The following is a 19,558-nucleotide window of genomic DNA, read 5'->3' on the forward strand; positions in this document are numbered from 1 at the left end:
AATAGTTACCTACAGGCCAGCTATTTCAAACTGTAGTTTGTGTGTTACACGGCTCACATATAAGTTCGCTCCAAATTCAGCCATTTGTAATAAACATGGAAAATATTGTCCTCCATTTTAAAATGGGCAAGGTGAGTGGCAAGGGATGGGGAACTGGACATGATGGTGATAGTGTATGCAGAGTCCAAGGCCACTGCTGTGGGCAAGCTGAAATTGTTCAACAACAAACACCCACATCTCGCCCAACCTTCCTGTCCCAATTACTAGGGGACCGCAGCAGCACACCACTATTGAAGCCAGAGCTGTGTCAAAAGGTTGTTGGATGGATAGCGGATAATGCTTCCAGTCACTTTGCCACCACCACCACCCTGCCTTCCACAAGGTCAAGTCTTAGTAACCGTGAGTCTGGACCGCATATTCCTCTCCTTGATCCTCCTTCCTCCCACCATGCCAAGTGCCCAGAGACAACTGATTCAACACTTGGACACTCTGAAAAGCTGTACACTTTTCCTTTTATAAATTAAGGCCTCTTGCCGGTCCATTTGAAGTGAGGCAAGAGGAGATCACATGTAGCGATGCCCAAATATTTGAGCAGCCATGGTCACACGAAGGCGACGGTGGGAAAGTGTCACAAGAAGTAGATGATGATGAGATGATGATGAGACCCAATTGCCAGAAAGTCAGGAGGATGACCAGGGTGCGGAAGTGGAAGACGAGGTGATGGATGATATAGTAACTGACCCAAGTTGGCAGGAGGAAATACAGAGCAAGGACAGCATACAGGAGGAGGGAGGCATAGCACCCCAACAGGTATAAAGAAGCAGTGTGGTGGCCACAGAAAGAAGGCAGGCTACCGTTCTCCGTAACACCAACACAATGGAAGTTGCGAGTCAAACTTTTATGCCTTCCTGAATCTGGTTGTTATTTAAAGACTCTGCCAATAACCCCCCAAAAAAAATTTGCACCACATGCCAGGCCAGAATCAGCAGGGGTAGCAAAACTACCAGCCTGACCACCAGCAACATGATTAGGCACATGGCAGCAAAGCACCTGACTTTGTGGGCTGAACCCCAGGGTCCAGGAACACCATCTGTGGGTGACACCACTGCTTATTCCGCTGATTTGCGTGCAAGCCAATTCCCTGTCCATGGTGCATGCGAAGAGGTCTCCTACCCTGCACCTGTCATTGCACACACTCAACTAGCACCATCAGCAAGCACGTCCACATCCTTGTCCCAGCGCAGCGTTCAGTTGTCCATACCCTAGTCCTTGGAACGCAAATACACAGCCAACACCCCACAGGCACACTACTAAACTCACACATTTCTCGACTGCTTGCCCTCAAAATGTTGCCTTTTAGGCTCATGGAGATGGAGGCTTTCTGCAACCTGATGGCACCGGCCGTTCCTTGGTACTTGGTCTCCAGCCACCACTATTTCTCCTGGTGTGCCATTCCCGCATTACACAAGCATGTGTCCCACAACATTAGCTGTGTCCTCAACAATGCAGTTATTGGGAAAGTACACCTAACCACGGACACGTGGACAAGTGCTTGTGGGCAGGGACAGTACATCTCGCTGACGGCACACTGGGTTAACATAGTGGAAGTCAGGACCCTGTCGGACCTTGGGATGGCGAGCTCACACATGTACCATGCCTGGCCCTTGTGCTTAATCTCGTGGTTCATCGGTTTCTCAAAACCTACCTGAAATTGCCAGATCTGCTTACCAAAGTACACCGCCTGTGTGCCCATTTTAGAAAGTCAGCTACAGCTTCCGCTGCCCTTGCATTGCTTCAGCAATGTTTGCAGCTTCCGGCTCACTGACTGGCGAGTAATGTCCCCATATGTTTGAACTCTACACTGTAGATGTTGGAAAGGATTTGTGATCAGAGAAGGGCAGTGTAAGGATTGTACTCACTCAGATGCGTAGGAGGAAACAGGAGACACATTCTCTTCAATGTCCATGTGGGTTTATTTGCTCCATAAACCACCAAGGCAGCAACAAAAAGGTAAACACTCTGCTCTCTCAGGTCTGAAGGCACATAGGCTGTGCAATGTCCAGCACTCAGGCTCTATCTGAAGCTACGGACACAGAAGGGCTTCTCCCTCTCAATACACAGACCACTCTGTAGTGTCCAGCCTGGACACATGGAAGTCTGTCCACACTGGCAGACTCCCAAACACCCACTAACATGCAACCCGTACCCAGGTGCACTAAATGATGTCTTTAGTGCTCACGTGCACTAAAGACAAAATACTCTGGGTTGCATCGCAGGGAGCATCCATCCCTGTGACACATACCTCCCATTAACCACACCACCACCAGTCACACCACAGCAGTTGTTGACTATCAGCATAAACAACGTGGTCGACATTCAGTTCAGACTCAACACATAAGACCTCAGGAGTGGATGTCAGACATATGTACCATCCTCCAATACTTTGAGGACTCCACCAAGATGGTGAGCGGCAATGATGCCATAATTAGAGTCACCATCCCCCATCTCTGTGTTCTGAAATGCTCTCTTCTCACAATCAAAGAGGATTCATTGCAGGTGGAGCACAATGAGATGGAGCAAAGAACCATATATGGTGATTACACACAGCCCAGCCTCATCTCATCCCAATGTGGATTAGGTGACAATGAGGAAGAGGAGGAGGTGGAAGAACAGGAGCTAGTTTCATGCACTATAGAAGGTACTACCTGCACAACTGTCATACCATCTATTCAGCGTGGATGGCCTGAGGACAGGGAGGAGGAGTAGGAGTGGGAGGAGAGCATGGTCAGTCATCCTCTGGGTGAGGACACAGGAGTCTTTAGCAGTCTGGCACGCATAGCTGAGTTTATGTTACGCTGCCTTTCCCATGACCCTCGTGTTCTCAAAATTTTGGGTGACAGTCATTACTGGTTGGGGACACTTCTAGACCCAAGGCGGACAGGTCTACTAAAATGAGGCAGTACCAGAGGGTCCTTGTTGCGTAATTATTTAAAAAAAATTCCCAACTGAAAACGCTGGCGGCAGAGGTATACATGGCCCATCCTGTACATCAATCATACAGCGCACAATACTGTGTTATTAACATTCATAGAATCATAGAATGTTAGAAATGGAAGGGACCTCCGGGGTTATCATGTACAACCCCCAGCTCAATGCAGGATTCACTAAACCATCTCAGACAGATGTCTGTCGAGCCTCTGTTTGAAGACTTCCATTGAAGGAGAACTCACCACCTCTTGTAGCAGTTTGTTCCACTCATTGATCACCCTCACTTTCATAAAGTTTTTTCTAATATTTAATCTAATCATTGATATTTTGTTATACTATGGGAAATATTGAAAACTGCAATGGTTGTGGTTTCAGACCCAATGACATCAGCCATCTTATATGTTGATAGCTGATCCTGGATCATGTTAGGGTATGTGTCCACGTTCAGGATTGCATCAGGATTTGGTCAGGATTTTATGTCAGTATTTGTAAGCAAAAACCAGGAGTGGCTGATAAATACAGAAGTGGTGCATATGTTTCTATTATACTTTTCCTCTAATTGTTCCACTCCTGGTTTTGGCTTACAAATACTGACATAAAATCCTGACGAAATCCTGATGCAATCCTGAACGTGGACACATACCCTTACCCCTCACTTCGTAGGACTAAAAACCTCAACAGTTAAGTGTCTTGAAGGTTTCTACAAACAGTACAGGTTGTTACACTGGCTGCACGTAAAGCAGTTATGCTAGTTTGCCGGAAACTTTATCCTGCATCTTTGACATCAGTCAAAACAGTATTATATAACATGCTATTGATAGAGAAGTTTTACCATTAATAATAGGAGACCATGTGCATAGAAACCACTGAATGTTCCACTTGTTGATGTCATAAAACTAATAATTATGTCCTTTCAATAAAGAAGTGCAGTTTCTGGGAGGTTCTTGTAGGTTAATTAAGGCAGACCTGGGATTAAACGACAGTAATAAGGGTAGCTTATTGTGAATTCGTGTCATCCATTTTTTTATTTTTTTCATTATTTAATATATTTCAACATTGACTATAAAGATAATACCATTAGTTAAAGATATTCAACATAGCAAAAATAATGTCAATTTTATCTGAAAACTATTAGTATTTTGAAGCACTATTATTTTTGTGCTTTTGTTTTGTATAATATCACGACTTCATATCCATGGAATAACTGAGCTGTACTCTCCGTACAATAGGTCTCCTATTTTTGTATAAGATTTTTAGCAGCAGTGATTTTAGCAATGAACCATAAAATGTGCTTGCTTTGCAAATACTCTTTGAAGCATAACATCACAATTTCAGAAGCAGATTTCAAAGAATTAGAATTACCAAAGGCAAACATGCAAACTGTCAAAACTATTGGCCACAAGAACTATAATTTAGTGCTATGAAAACTTAAATAAAATGGCAATTAAGGAAGGCTAACTAATGTCAAAAACACTACAAGCAATTTAATACATAGTAACAAGATTGCTAAAACAGAAAAAGTATTGAACGTTAGCACAGTTTCTTAAATTATAAACAAAAAGGAAACAAACCATACCTCTTAAAACTATGTATATCAATGCACACTAAAATAAGGAGCCATCTTGATATTATACTTGGGCACTACACCAAGGCGGAACTGGGACTGAAATTCAAAGCAAAGCAAATATGCCACGTTGTGCCCCCTTCCAAAAGAGGCGTTCACTATTACTAATATTACCCCTTCTGGGTTAATAATGAATTACTATTAGAACAATAATTCTAAGAAAACATCTATAAAATATTAAATAATATCACAATATTAATATTGCAATATAACAAATATCACTATACCATAAACAGTTTATGTAGTAGTGCTAATACCACTATACTAATCATTAACTAAAACCAATGTACTAGGACTGATATTACCACCATACAGTGACCATATTATGGTAATAACAGTTTTACACCAATGTTCTGCAGACTATATGTTTGTATTCTGCAGTTTCTCACCAGTGGTGTGCTCACTGATTGTAGTCATTAATTTTCCCTTTTTATTTCCATTCTGCCCAAAACGCCATGACCACTTCTTCCACCCATATCTTGTATTTTCAAATGTAGACATTTTTAAGCTTATTGCTTTTTCAACACCCTCCTCACATTCCCCCACTCTACACAAACCATATAGTTCTACAACCAGTGCATTAGAAAATAAAAATGCCCTCTCTGTACCCTGTACAGTAATTGTATCCTTCTTTTGTGCCTTCAAAATAACAGTGCCCGCTCTATGCTTCACCTATTATAACTATTCCCCAGTGTGCCTCCTTACATTAATTCCACGCCCCGTCCTATTGTGCCTCCTTACAATAATGTCATTGTCCCTCTTTATTGTAATGCCCCTCAGTGCCTCTTTATTGTGGCAATGAACCTGATTAGCGGTGTACATAGAACTCACAGGGTCCCAAAACAAAAGTCCTCTCATGTCGGACAGATGCATTTACAAAAAGGCATATCTGACAACTTTTAAAGACATGGAATTGGGGCACTTATACAGATATTTTCCCACTATAGAATCCCCTTAGTGTTCTCACCTACTATGATACCCCTTCCATGGCTCCCACAGAGCAAAATGCTCCAAAAATGTCCCCCATATAGTAAAAAGACCAAACACGGAATGATGTTCTCACATTCCTCCACTTAAACAGTATTATGACCCCATAAACTCCACACAAATTATGATGCCCACAGAACCCCACACAGTAGGAGGATCACTACAATCCCCCACACATTATGATGTCCTCACAGCTCCCCATACATAGTATAATAGCCCCATAGCATCCACACGCAGTATAATGTTTGCAGCCTCGTATACAACATTGTCTACACAGCCCACTGTAAATATTCGGACAGAAATCCGAGAGTGGACCCTCTGGGTCGTGACTCTAGAGCCCCCGGGGTCGAGCGGACCAGATGGAATCACCCCCTATACAGGGAGTGTTAGGAGCAGGACCTCGGGGGAATGGAGACACAACAGCTAGAGCCAAAGGGACGACCCAAAATAAAGAAGGAAACCACAGGCTATAAGGATGGCAGGGAATAATAGGAAAACAAGACTTAACTGAAAGAATGTCTGGAACACGGAACGGCAGGACTCAGCAGGAACACGGACCGGCAGGATACAACAGGAACACGGACTGGCGGGATACAGCAGGAACACGGACAGGCAGGATACAGCAGGAACACGGGCTGGCAGGACACAGCAGGAACACGGACTGGCAGGATACAGCAGGAACACGGACTGGCAGAATACAGCAGGAACACGGACAGGCAGGATACAGCAGGAACACGGACTGGCAGAATACAGCAGGAACACGGACTGGCGGGACACAGCAGGAACACGGACAGGCAGGATACAGCAGGAACACGGGCTGACAGGACACAGCAGGAACACGGACTGGCAGGATACAGAGACAAAGCAAGGACTGGGCTGAGAAAAGACACTGGTACAGGGGAGCCTAGGGCATAGGGACACTGACGGCAGACAGTGCACCTACAAAGCAAAGGCGTCTTACCTAGGAAGACGCCGTGAAGAAATACCCGATGGGCGCCGCCATGTTGGGGCGGAGCCACCGGGTCGCGACCTCCCAGAAGGCTCAGCGACGGGGGAGACGCGACCGCGCATGCGCGAAGAGACCAGACGCCGAGAGCCGGCGAAGGAGGAGGCAGAGCGGCGCGGGACAGGATCGTGAGCGCGCCGAGGGATGGGAGAAGCCGGGTAAGTATGTGCGGGCGTGACACCCACCATATAGAATGATGGTCACTAATGCCCCACATTCATTATAATTTCCACCACTGCTCTCCACACAGTACGGTAACCACAGCTCCAACACGATATGATAATCAGCACAGTCCCCAATATAGTATGATGATCACCACAGCCCCCATAGTTTGATGTCCACCAAAACCCCTTGCAGTTTGATACACAAAACAGCTAGCTACTAGAGATGAGCGGTGTTCGAGTAGAACTGTTCGCCAATTTCAAATTCGAACTGTTTTGGGCGGTGTTCGAGTCGTTCGACGAACCTGAACAATTTGCTTAAAATTCGGCTGTTCGAGTTTCTGTTCAATAACTGGTCGTTCACCAAAAGCCTCGCTTGATTTTCATATTAAAACTGTTTATCATTGTTAATAGACTGTTTCAGTGCATAGTGGGCGGGGGCAGAGGATAGATCTGTGCTGAAATAACGCCGATCTCCATTTTTTTTTCTTTCCCGCATTTACAGTGGGGCGGTGCAGTCTCTCAGCCTATCAGCAGTGCGCAAACACACAGCAATGTGCATGTGATGCACACAAGCAAGGGCATGTGTCATTGGCTGTGTATGTCACATGTCCTCCTTGCCCTATAAGAACCAGCAATTTGCCCCGTCGCCACCATTTCCTCACTGCTGCAGCTTAGTGTTAGACGGCACCGCTGCTGCTGTGGGCGCTATACAGACTAAGAGTGTTTTTTATGGAGCGAATTGTCAGAGAGATAGGTTTAGGGAGTCAGGAGGAGTCGGGACTAGTTGTAATATCAGCCCTTTTCAGGGAAGTTACAGCAGATCATAGCACTGTTTGCCAGGCAGGTCTGTGCCAGTGCTGTGCAAGTGTTTGTCACAGCATTTGGTGTAATCTAGCTCAGCCAATCCTTTTGGGCTAGTAGCATTGTCTGATAGTCATCTGAGTAGCCCGCCTATGAAGCCAGCTACACCGCCTGTATATCTCAATTTTTACTGCATCTAATCCAGTTATTAGATTTGGGCCTTGGAGCAGTGTCTGCACATCAGCAGAGTAGCCCGCCTGTGAAACTAACTACACACCGCCTGTGTATCTCAATTTTTACTGCATCTCATCTAGTTAATAGTTTTGGGCCTAGGAGCAGTGTCTGCACGTCAGCAGAGTAGCCCGCCTGTGAAACTAACTACACCACCTGTGTATCTCGATTTTCACTGCATCTAATCCAGTTAATAGTTTAGGGCCTAGAAGCAGTGTCTGCACGTCAGCAGAGTAGCCCACCTGTGAAACTAACTACACCTCAAGTGTATCTCAATTTTTACTACATCTAATCCAGTTAATAGTTTAGGGCCTAGGAGCAGTGTCTGTACGTCAGCAGAGTAGCCCGCCTGTGAAACTAACTACACCGCCTGTGTATCTCTATTTTCACTGCATCTAATCCAGTTAATAGTTTAGGGCCTAGGAGCAGTGTCTGCACGTCAGCAGAGTAGCCCGCCTGTGAAACAAACTATACCGCCTGTGTATCTCAATTTTCACTGCATCTACTCCAGTTATTAGTTTTGGGCCTAGTACCACAGTTTGGCCACTCAGTTCTGCTCGTTTTCATCCATCGGTTGTTGTGCCAACAACTACAGATACAGAGTTGCCAATTATTTAAACACTAAAATGAGTGGCAAAAGGCCTGCTGCTGGTGGAAAGGGGAATAGGTGCGTTGGAAAGGGAAAAAAGGTTGTGTCCGTGGGGTAGGTGGTAAAGCAACAGTAACATCTGCAGAAGAAAGACCATCTTCCAGCCAAAGTAAGATGTCTACTTCTTTTCGTGGACAATCTGATATGATCCTTTTCTTACAACCATCGCTACAAGCATCGCCAAAAATTCCAGATGAGGCACAAAAACAGCAGGTGCTTGAACGGATATCAAGTGCTCGTTCAAGTGGGCTCTCCACCATGTCAACTTCAACATCACAACTACTCCAGTCCTCAGAGTTGTCACCCCAATCGCACTTGCTTCCTCACAGCTCCCAAGTCTCCAGCTGCCTGTCTGAGCATGGGGTAACACACATGGTTGAGTCTGTAGAGCTGTTTACACATACTATAGCCTGGGAATCAGAGGTCTGCTCCAGAGCTTCTGTGAATCCAAACGAGGAAATGATCTGCACGGATGCCCAGAATCTTTGTGAGTCAGATCCAGGCCCAGATGAAGAAGGTTCTGAGCATAATGTAGACGCTCGTTCCCAAACTGTAACTCCTGTTGGTGGAGACAATGAGGAAGATGATGATGAGACTTAGATACCTGATTGGAACGAAAACTTGACTATTCGGTCGGGGCAGGAAGAGGTTGGCTCTGAGGACGACGGGTGTGAGAACACACAGGATGATGATGACGAGGTTGTAGACCCCACTTAATGTCAACCCCCAGTCCGTCAGTCCATGAGGTCAGCAGAGGAGGTGGAGGAGGATGCTAGAGATGAGTCTGATGACAAGGTAACGGTGCGCCTTCCTGGACTGAGACGGAGTACTGGAAGCACATCAACAACTGCATCCTCAACCCCAACTGTGCCTCAGACCAGAAGTCATGGTGGCTCTTCACGTAGCACGGGCTCTAAGCCTTGCATAGCCTGGGCATTATTTGACATCGCAAAGGATGACCCAACTCATGTTGTCTGTAAGATTTGTCAACAAAATCTCAGTAGAGGCCAAAAAATCACTAGCTTGAGTACTTCATGCATGAACCGTCACATGGATATGAGGCATAAGTTGCAGAGGGAAGCTCACTGTGCTACAATGTGGCCTAGTGGGCCGGGTCAACCACCGTCTGCCACATCAAATTGCATCCATGTCCTCTTCATTCTCTTTGACTGTGGGGACAGCAGACGCACATGGTTTTGGATGCAGACCTTCCACCTCTTTACCCGCAAAGCCAGTGTGATTGGTAGGTCGTCAGGACATTTGCAAGTGGAAACACCTGCTGGTGTTGAGCGCTCTCCGACATCGACACCACATTTTGATCAAGGCAACATAACATCTCCTCCTGCACCTTCCTCACCAGCAGTTTGCCGGGGACACCCTACTCAACTCCATCTAAGCACGGCCACCAGCCCTCAGTCCCTCAGATGTGGACAAGTAAAAGACCATTTCCTCCTAGCCATGACAAAGCTAAGAGGTTGAATTTCTCCATCTGCAAGCTGTTGGCTACAGAAATGCTGCCTTTCAACCTGGTGGACACAGAGGATTTTCGAGACCTTATGTCCGTCGCAGTGCCCCAGTACCAGATGCCCAGTCGCCACTACTTCTCAAAGAAAGCTGTGCCTGCGCTACACCAGCATGTCGCACACAACATCACCGCTTCCTTGAGAAACTCTGTGTGTGACAGGGTGCATTTCACCACAGACACTTGGACGAGTAGACATGGACAGGGGCGTTACATGTCGGTGACTGGGCACTGGGTAACTACGGCGACACCAGGAGAAGGGGCTGCTGTCCAAGTCTTGCCGTCCCCAAGAGTTGCTCGTCGATCCTCTGTATCTAGAAGTTCCTCCACTGCTTCTGCCTCCTCAACCTCCTCTCGGTCCTCCACCTGCACCCAAAGCCTGTCTGGTAATGCCACCCGCATTGTAACTGCGCAGAAGGAATCCTGCACACCTCCTCACTATGCTGTCACCAGGGCTCAACGGCATCAGGCAGTGTTTACATTGAAATGTCTGGAAAATGTGAGTCACACAGCTGAGGAGTTGTGGTCAGCTCTGGAGACCGAGTTCCATCAATGGTTGTCTCCACTCAACCTGCAGCCAGGGAAGGCTGTGTGCGACAATGCTGCAAACCTGGGTGCGGCCCTTCGCCGGGGCAATGTCACACACGTGCCTTGTATGGCTCACGTTTTGAACCTGGTTGTCCAGCAATTTTTATCCCACTATCCCGGACTAGATGGGCTTCTGCAGAGGGCACGGTCACTGTGTGCTCACTTCCGCTGTTCGCATCCCGCAGCTCGACGACTTGCATCTCTACAGAAGTCGTTGGGCCTGCCAGTTCACCGGCTGAAATGCGATGTGCCCACATGGTGGAATTCATCTCTGCACATGTTGCAGCGACTGTGGCAGCACCGACGAGCCCTGGTGCAATACGTTATGACGTATAGCCTGGGCCAATAAGATCAAGAGGTGGGGCAAATCAAGCTGCACGAGTGGTGTCAGATCAGGAACCTATTCACCCTTCGGCACAGTTTTGAAATAGCGACGAAGATGTTTAGTGCTGACGATGCCATTATCAGCATGACCATTCCGGTGATTTACTTGCTGGAGCACACCTTATACGGTGTTCGGAGTCAGTGGAACAAGAGCAGGAGGAACAGGAGGAGTCGTATGCGGAAGGGATCATATCTCCAAGGTCAAAAAGGTTGGCAGCACCAAGGCGGCTGGCATTGGAGGCTGGAGGAGAGGGATTACCGAGGGCGCATGGTAGCAGCCAAACTGTTGAGAAAGGTGCAGGAGGTGAGGAAGAAGTGGAGGACGAACTGGCGCTGGGCATGGAAGACTCATCAGATGAGGGAGACCTTGATCAAATTTCTGTTGTGCGAGGTTTGGGGGAGAGGGCAGACGAAGGAAGCATGATTCTCACCTCGCCACCACCAAGACAATAAGGACTTGGTCCTCCTGGATGCGCAAGACACATGAGAGCCTTCTTGCTGCACGACCTGCAACATGTCCCTCAGATTGTCAGAATCCGAAGTAATGCCGACTACTGGGTTGCCACACTCTTAGATCCCCGGTAAAAAAGCAAATTTGGCGAAATAATTCCTGCCATAGAAAGGGATTCACGCATGCAGGAGTATCAGCAGAGACTGTTACAGAATATAACATCTGCTTTTCCACAAAACACCAGTGGTGCACGTAGTGAATCTCTGAGTTCTAACTTGCCAACCATGGGACTATCGAGTCATCACTCAAACAGTAACATCGTATCTGGTGGTAACAGCAATTTTTTCCAATCGTTTCAAGATTTTTTTAGACCATCCTTTGCAAGGCCACAGGAGACAAGAAGTCTGACGCACAGACAACGCCTAGAGAGGATGGTACAAGAGTATCTCCAAGTTAACATCGATGCCATGAAAAAATGGAGACTCTTTTATTTAGTCCCCTTGCTGAGTTTTACATGACGTTGCCATCGTCAATTCCAGGTGGGTGGGGTCGTCTGCAGAGTTGTTTCCTCATACTATGGTCAGGGATTCAGAGGTCTGCTCCAAAGCTTCAGTGTCTGCTAGTCAGCCTAGTAGAATTTGGTGCAACTCAGCAGCACAACCCACCCATGAAGCAAGCTACACCGCCTGTTTACCTAAGTACTATTTTGTAACGGCATCTAGCCCAGGAAATCCTTTTGGGCCTAGTAGAATTTGGTGCTACTCAGCAGCGTACCCCACCCATGAAGCAAGCTACACCGCCTGTTTACCTAAGTACTATTTTGTAACGGCATCTAGCCCAGGAAATCCTTGTGGGCCTAGTAGAATTTGGTGCTACTCAGCAACGTACTTCACCCATGAAGCAAGCTACACCACCTGTTTACCTAACTACTATTTTGTAATGGCATCTAGCCCAGGAAATCCTTTTGGGTCTAATAGAATTTGGTGCTACTCAGCAGCGTACTTCACCTATGAAGCAAGCTACACCGCCTGTTTACCTAAGTACTATTTTTTAACGGCATCTAGCCCAGGAAATCATTTTGGGCCTAGTAGAATTTGCTGCAACTCAGCAGCGTACCCCACCCATGAAGCAAGCTACAACGCCTGTTTACCTAAGTACTATTTTTTAATGGCATTTGGCCCAGGAAATCCTTTTGGGTCTAGTAGCAATTTCTGCTACTCAGCAGAGTACCCCACCCATGAAGCAAGCTACACTGCCTTCTTTCTTTCTCAATCTAACCCCTCGGCTCTGGGGAGTCCACTCTCCCTCCAGCTCTCTCCTTTTCACAGGTGGACTACCGCGTGTTTTCACACTGTGGTGAATCTTTTGGGCCCAGGCATAAGAAGTTGTCAAGGTAATGGATAACATGTGCTGCCTTACAAAGGTCCATGACGACACATTCGAGGAAGCAACTAAATGCCTCAAATAGTGAGCAGGATATGGAGCACCCCATGGACAAACAGCGATTTATGTAGTAAGCTCCTTCACAGAAGCAGCCCAATGGGAGGAAACTATTCGGAGGCACAGGTAGTAACCGGAACGACCCCTCAATGTCTGTTTTGGCCATTAGGGTACCCTTTACCAACTTCTTGACCCGCCTGATTGCCTCGTCAAAGGAGGTACAGTACATAGTACTGTGCTTGATTCCGCGTCGATGTTATCGTTTACTGACCTGCCCCTTGCATATGACAAATGGTGGATTAGTCTGAATATATTGGGTTCATTTTTTGGCACAACTCCCAACGGGGGTACCACTACGTCTTCTAAGGAAAGTGTTCTGAATGGACCCGCCGCCATTCTACCTAAAGATTTTTTTTTTTTTGTCAAGACTAGGGTTGAGCGACTTTTAGTTTTTTAGGGTCGAGTCGGGTTTCGCAAAACCCGACTATCTCAAAAGTCGAGTCGAGTGGAATCGGCCGATTATCGCGAAAAGTCGGGGATCGACCGAAACACGAAACCCAATGCAAGTCAATGGGGGAGCATAGTCGGCAGTGAGTGGAGGCCAGGAAAACACCTACAGTGCCCATTTTAATGGCAAAAACATCCATTCTTGTTACTGAAGCTTGTCAATCTTAATTTACCTTATAATAATAGTAAGGCATTGGAAATTGGGGGTCATTTGGCTAAAGTTGTGGGGGGTAGGGCTGGTTCAATTATTTAGTGGGCCAAGGAAATCTGGACCACGTCACGGCAGTGGAGCAGGGAGAGGTAAGTATTTAAACCTTGCAAGTGCTGTGATCCTGAGCAAGCAGGGGGGGCCCACTTGTTGGCATTGGCACTGGCACAGGGCCCCTCAAAGTACGGCGGTGTGTTTGCACGGCGGGGGCGCCTCCCACCAGCAGCGACACTTTTGCGTACTATGAGGGGCCCTGTGCCAGTGACGTCGCCAATGAGTATTCCTCCCCCCACCTAATAAAGGAACCTGCACTTTCATCTGCACCTTCCTCTTTGTCCCCGTGTAAGGTGGTATGGTATGCGGGAAGGGGAACCTGACTTTCAGCAGGGTCACAATCTTGCTGTGTAGCGTGCATGGGGAATGTTGCGTTATGGGTCAATGTACCAGCAGACTCATCTATCACTGGCTGGGCAATGGGCAGGATGAGGAGGAAACACAGATATAGGCCCAAAGAATAAAGTGGGCTAAATGCAGTTCAAAATTGGTAACAGGACTAACCAGGGGGCATTGCTTTGTTCAGTGGAGTACAACTGTAATGAGAGGCTGACACAGTGAGTAGGCCCAAATCAGTAAGTAGGCTAAATGTAGTTCAAAATTGGTAACAGAAGTAAACAGGCGGCACTGGTTTGTTCAGTGGAGGAGAACATCAAGGAGCGGCAGACACCGTTAGTAGGGCCAACAAAACAAGTAGGCCAAATGCAGTGTTATATTAAAAACAATTTAACGAGAGCCTGAAGATAGAAGCTAGGGAAAGGCAACCTGGAGAACACCTTGGAGCGGAAGACACCGTTTGTAGAACCCAGACCCAACTTGTAGGCCTAATGCAGTGTTGTTTCAACAACTACTTAACGAGAGCTTCAAAGATAGAAGCTAGGGAGAGGCAACCTGGAGAACACCTTGGAGCGGCAGACACCGTCCCTACAACCCAGACCCAACTTGTAGGCCAAATGCAGTGTTGTTTCAACAACTACTTAACAAGAGTTTGAAGATAGAAGCTAGGGAGAGGCAACCTGGAGAACACCTTGGAGCGGCAGACACCGTCCCTACAACCCAGACCCAACTTGTAGGCCAAATGCAGTGTTGTTTCAACAACTACTTAACAAGAGCTTGAAGATAGAAGCTAGGGAGAGGCACCCTGGAGAACACCTTGGAGCGGCAGACACCGTCTCTAGAACCCAGACCCAACTTGTAGGCCAAATGCAGTGTTGTTTCAACAACTACTTAACAAGAGTTTGAAGATAGAAGCTAGGGAGAGGCACCCTGGAGAACACCTTGGAGCGGCAGACACCGTCCCTACAACCCAGACCCAACTTGTAGGCCAAATGCAGTGTTGTTTCAACAACTACTTAACAAGAGTTTGAAGATAGAAGCTAGGGAGAGGCAACCTGGAGAACACCTTGGAGCGGCAGACACCGTCCCTACAACCCAGACCCAACTTGTAGGCCAAATGCAGTGTTGTTTCAACAACTACTTAACAAGAGCTTGAAGATAGAAGCTAGGGAGAGGCACCCTGGAGAACACCTTGGAGCGGCAGACACCGTCTCTAGAACCCAGACCCAACTTGTAGGCCTAATGCAGTGTTGTTTCAACAACTACTTAACGAGAGCTTCAAGATAGAAGCTAGGGAGAGGCAACCTGGAGAACACCTTGGAGCGGCAGACACCGTCTCTACAACCCAGACCCAACTTGTAGGCCTAAGGCAGTGTTGTTTCAACAACTACTTAACGAGAGCCTGAAAATGGAATTTCAGGACAGGAAACCTAGAGAACAGCACAGAGCGGCATACACCGTTAGTACGCCACAACCAAACTAGTAGCCCCACTGCAGTTGTTCGATTAAAAAACTATTTAACAAGAGCCTGAAGATTGAAGCTCAGGAAAGGCAACCAGGAGAACACCTTGGAGCGGCAGACACCGTCTCTACAACCCAGACCCAACTTGTAGGCCTAATGCAGTGTTGTTTCAACAACTACTTAACGAGAGCCTGAAAATGGAATTTCAGGACAGGAAACCTGGAGAACAGCACGGATCGGCATACACTGTTAGTAGGCCCCAACCAAACTAGTAGCCCCACTGCAGTTGTTCAATTAAAAAACTATTTAACAAGAGCCTGAAGATTGAAGCTCAGGAAAGGCAACCAGGAGAACACCTTGGAGCGGCAGACACTGTTAGTAGGCCCCAACCAAACTAGTAGTCCCACTGCAGTTGTTTGATTAAAAAACTATTTAGCAAGAGCCTGAAGATTGAAGCTCAGGAAAGGCAACCAGGAGAACACCTTGGAGCGGCATACACTGTTAGTAGGCCCCAACCAAACTAGTAGCCCCACTGCAGTTGTTCGATTAAAAAACTATTTAACAAGAGCCTGAAGATTGAAGCTCAGGAAAGGCAACTAGCAGAACACCTTGGAGCGGCAGAAACTGTTAGTAGGCCCCAACCAAACTAGTAGCCCCACTGCAGTTGTTCGATTAAAAAACTATTTAACAAGAGCCTGAAGATTGAAGCTCAGGAAAGGCAACCAGGAGAACACCTTGGAGCGGCAGACACCGTCTCTACAACCCAGACCCAACTTGTAGGCCTAATGCAGTGTTGTTTCAACAACTACTTAACGAGAGCCTGAAAATGGAATTTCAGGACAGGAAACCTGGAGAACAGCACGGATTGGCATACACTGTTAGTAGGCCCCAACCAAACTAGTAGCCCCACTGCAGTTGTTCGATTAAAAAACTATTTAACAAGAGCCTGAAGATTGAAGCTCAGGAAAGGCAACTAGCAGAACACCTTGGAGCGGCATACACCGTTAGTACGCCACAACCAAACTAGTAGCCCCACTGCAGTTGTTCGATTAAAAAACTATTTAACAAGAGCCTGAAGATTGAAGCTCAGGAAAGGCAACCAGGAGAACACCTTGGAGCGGCAGACACCGTCTCTACAACCCAGAACCAACTTGTAGGCCTAATGCAGTGTTGTTTCAACAACTACTTAACGAGAGCCTGAAAATGGAATTTCAGGACAGGAAACCTGGAGAACAGCACGGATCGGCATACACTGTTAGTAGGCCCCAACCAAACTAGTAGCCCCACTGCAGTTGTTCAATTAAAAAACTATTTAACAAGAGCCTGAAGATTGAAGCTCAGGAAAGGCAACCAGGAGAACACCTTGGAGCGGCAGACACTGTTAGTAGGCCCCAACCAAACTAGTAGTCCCACTGCAGTTGTTTGATTAAAAAACTATTTAGCAAGAGCCTGAAGATTGAAGCTCAGGAAAGGCAACCAGGAGAACACCTTGGAGCGGCATACACTGTTAGTAGGCCCCAACCAAACTAGTAGCCCCACTGCAGTTGTTCGATTAAAAAACTATTTAACAAGAGCCTGAAGATTGAAGCTCAGGAAAGGCAACTAGCAGAACACCTTGGAGCGGCAGAAACTGTTAGTAGGCCCCAACCAAACTAGTAGCCCCACTGCAGTTGTTTGATTAAAAAACTATTTAACAAGAGCCTGAAGATTGAAGCTCAGGAAATGCAACCAGGAGAACACCTTGGAGCGGCAGACACTGTCTCTACAACCCAGACCCAATGTGTAGGCCTAATGCAGTGTTGTCTCAACAACAACTTAACAAGAGCTTCAAGATAGAAGCGAGGGAGAGGCAACAGAGAGAACACCTTGGAGCGGAAGACTCAGTTTGTAGACCACAACGAAACTTGTGGCCCCAATGCAGTTTTATAATTCTGACAAGCTGAAAATCAGCCTTTTTTTATTTTTTTTAGAGAAGGACAGCTGTATTAAGTGGCGCAGACAGACACTGCTCGTAGGCCTTACACCACAAAGTAGGCTCACTGCAGGATGAAAAAAAGTTACATGGGTACACGGTCGGCATTGGTGTGCTCAGCGGAGGACAAATGGAAGGAGGGACCGCAGACAGACTTAGTAGGCCTAAAATTTTAAAAAATAGGCTCAAAGCAGTTTGAATTATCTTGCAGGGGTACACAGGCAGCATTGGTGTGGTCAGCGGAGGACGATTGGAAGGAGTGTCTGACACAGTTAGTACTCCCAAAAAATAAATAGATGTTAATATCTTGCAAAACAACAAAACCAAAAAACAAAAGGGTGGCATACTTAGGTACAGGGGTGGGCTCCTCTGCTGAGTTTCAGACATAGTAATTTGGCGCTAAGTATTTACTGGTGTCAATATAGGACACTGACCCTGACAATTTTAACTAGCATCATACATGTCAACAAATTGGTATTGTCAGTGCCAGGCATTGAAGGATGTCAGCGCATAGACTAAACATTGGTGGAGCTGTGAGAGATAATTTTGCAAGTGGTAGAACAGTGTTTGAGCTGGGGGGGGAAACTCTCTTGTGGCCGGCGGTACAGGCCCAGGGCCCCTCATGTTACAACGGTGTGTCTGACGTCGGTTGTGCGCCACCACCGCCAGAGACACTTTATTGTACTATGAGGGACCCAGTGGCAGTGCCGTCGACCAAAAAAGGGCACACCCACCTTTTCAGACAAACGGGTGCTTGCACCAAGTGGCGAGACCACGGCCCCGTGGGGTGAGTTAGCCCATTTAGGGAGGTGTAAACATGTCATATGCTGGACAAACAGCTGCTGCAAATTAAGAGATTGGAACAGTCAATAAAACCAGTCCACAAGCGAGACCTTTTTATAGGAAAGCTAGGTGTCAGCCGGGATAGGTGGGGCAAAATAATTCGAAATCCATGAGTGGTTCATTTTAATGAAGATTAGATCATCAACATTTTTGGGTAGCCAGACGAGTCCTTTTTTCGGTCAATATTGAACCAGCACCACTGAATACTCTTTCTGATAGCACACTAGCTGCTGGGCAAGCAAGCTCCTGCAATGCATATTCTGACAATTCAGGCCAGGTGTCTATTTTGGATGCCCAGTAATCAAATGGGAATGACGGTTGAGGGAGAACATCGATAAGGGATGAAAAATAGTTAGTAACCATACTGGACAAATGTTGTCTCCTGTCACTTTGAATTGATGCTGCAGTACCTGTCCTGTCTGCGGTCATTGCGAAATCACTCTACAACCTGGTCAGAAAACCCCCTCTGTCCAACGCCACTTCTGATTTGTGCACCTCTAACACCTCTGCCCTGTTGCCCCCTGCAGCTCGTGTGAGAACCATCACCGGCGCTGTGTGCTGGGAATGCCTGAATCAAACGGTCTACAAGAGTTGCTTGTTTGGTTGCTAATATTTGTTCGAGGTTCTCATGTGGCATGATATTTTGCAATTTGCCTTTATAGCGAGGATCAAGGAGGCAGGCCAACCAGTAATCGTCATCGGTCATCATTTTAATAATGCGTGGGTCCCTTTTGAGGATACGTAAGGCATAATCCGCCATGTGGGCCAAAGTTCCAGTTGTCAAATCTGCGGTTGTGCTGGGTTGAGGGGCAGTTTCAGGAAAATCTACGTCACTTGTCTCCCTCAAAAAATCTGGGCCACTGTATTAGAGTATATTTTCTGTGGCAGAAAGTGGCTTGAAGAGATATAACAAAAAAAAAAAAAAGGGACTGTCCTACAATTACTATCTCCCTGCAGTAATCTCAGCAAAGTATGACAGGCAGCAATAACAAGGGGTGGACTGCTGCACAAAAAAGTCAAAAGTGTGGACAAACAAACAAGATAGCTGTGCAGAAAGGAAGGAGCAACAGGATTTGTGCTTTGAAAAAAGCAGTTGGTTTGCACAGTGGTGTACAAACAGCAATGCAGCTATCAGGGAGCCTTCTAGGGCAGCCCAATGAGCTACAGCGCTGAGGGAAAAAAATGTAGCCTCCACTGTCCCTGCAAACAAAAGGTGGTGTTGGACAGTGGAAATCGCTACAGCACAAGCGGTTTGGGGGTTAATGTACCATGCCTAACGCTATCCCTGCTTCTGACGAAGTGGCAGCAACCTCTCCCTATGCTCAGATCAGCAGCAGTAAG

Source organism: Ranitomeya imitator, chromosome 3 (genome assembly GCF_032444005.1).
Source record: "Ranitomeya imitator isolate aRanImi1 chromosome 3, aRanImi1.pri, whole genome shotgun sequence".
In the NCBI taxonomy this organism is placed as follows: Eukaryota; Metazoa; Chordata; class Amphibia; order Anura; family Dendrobatidae; genus Ranitomeya; species Ranitomeya imitator.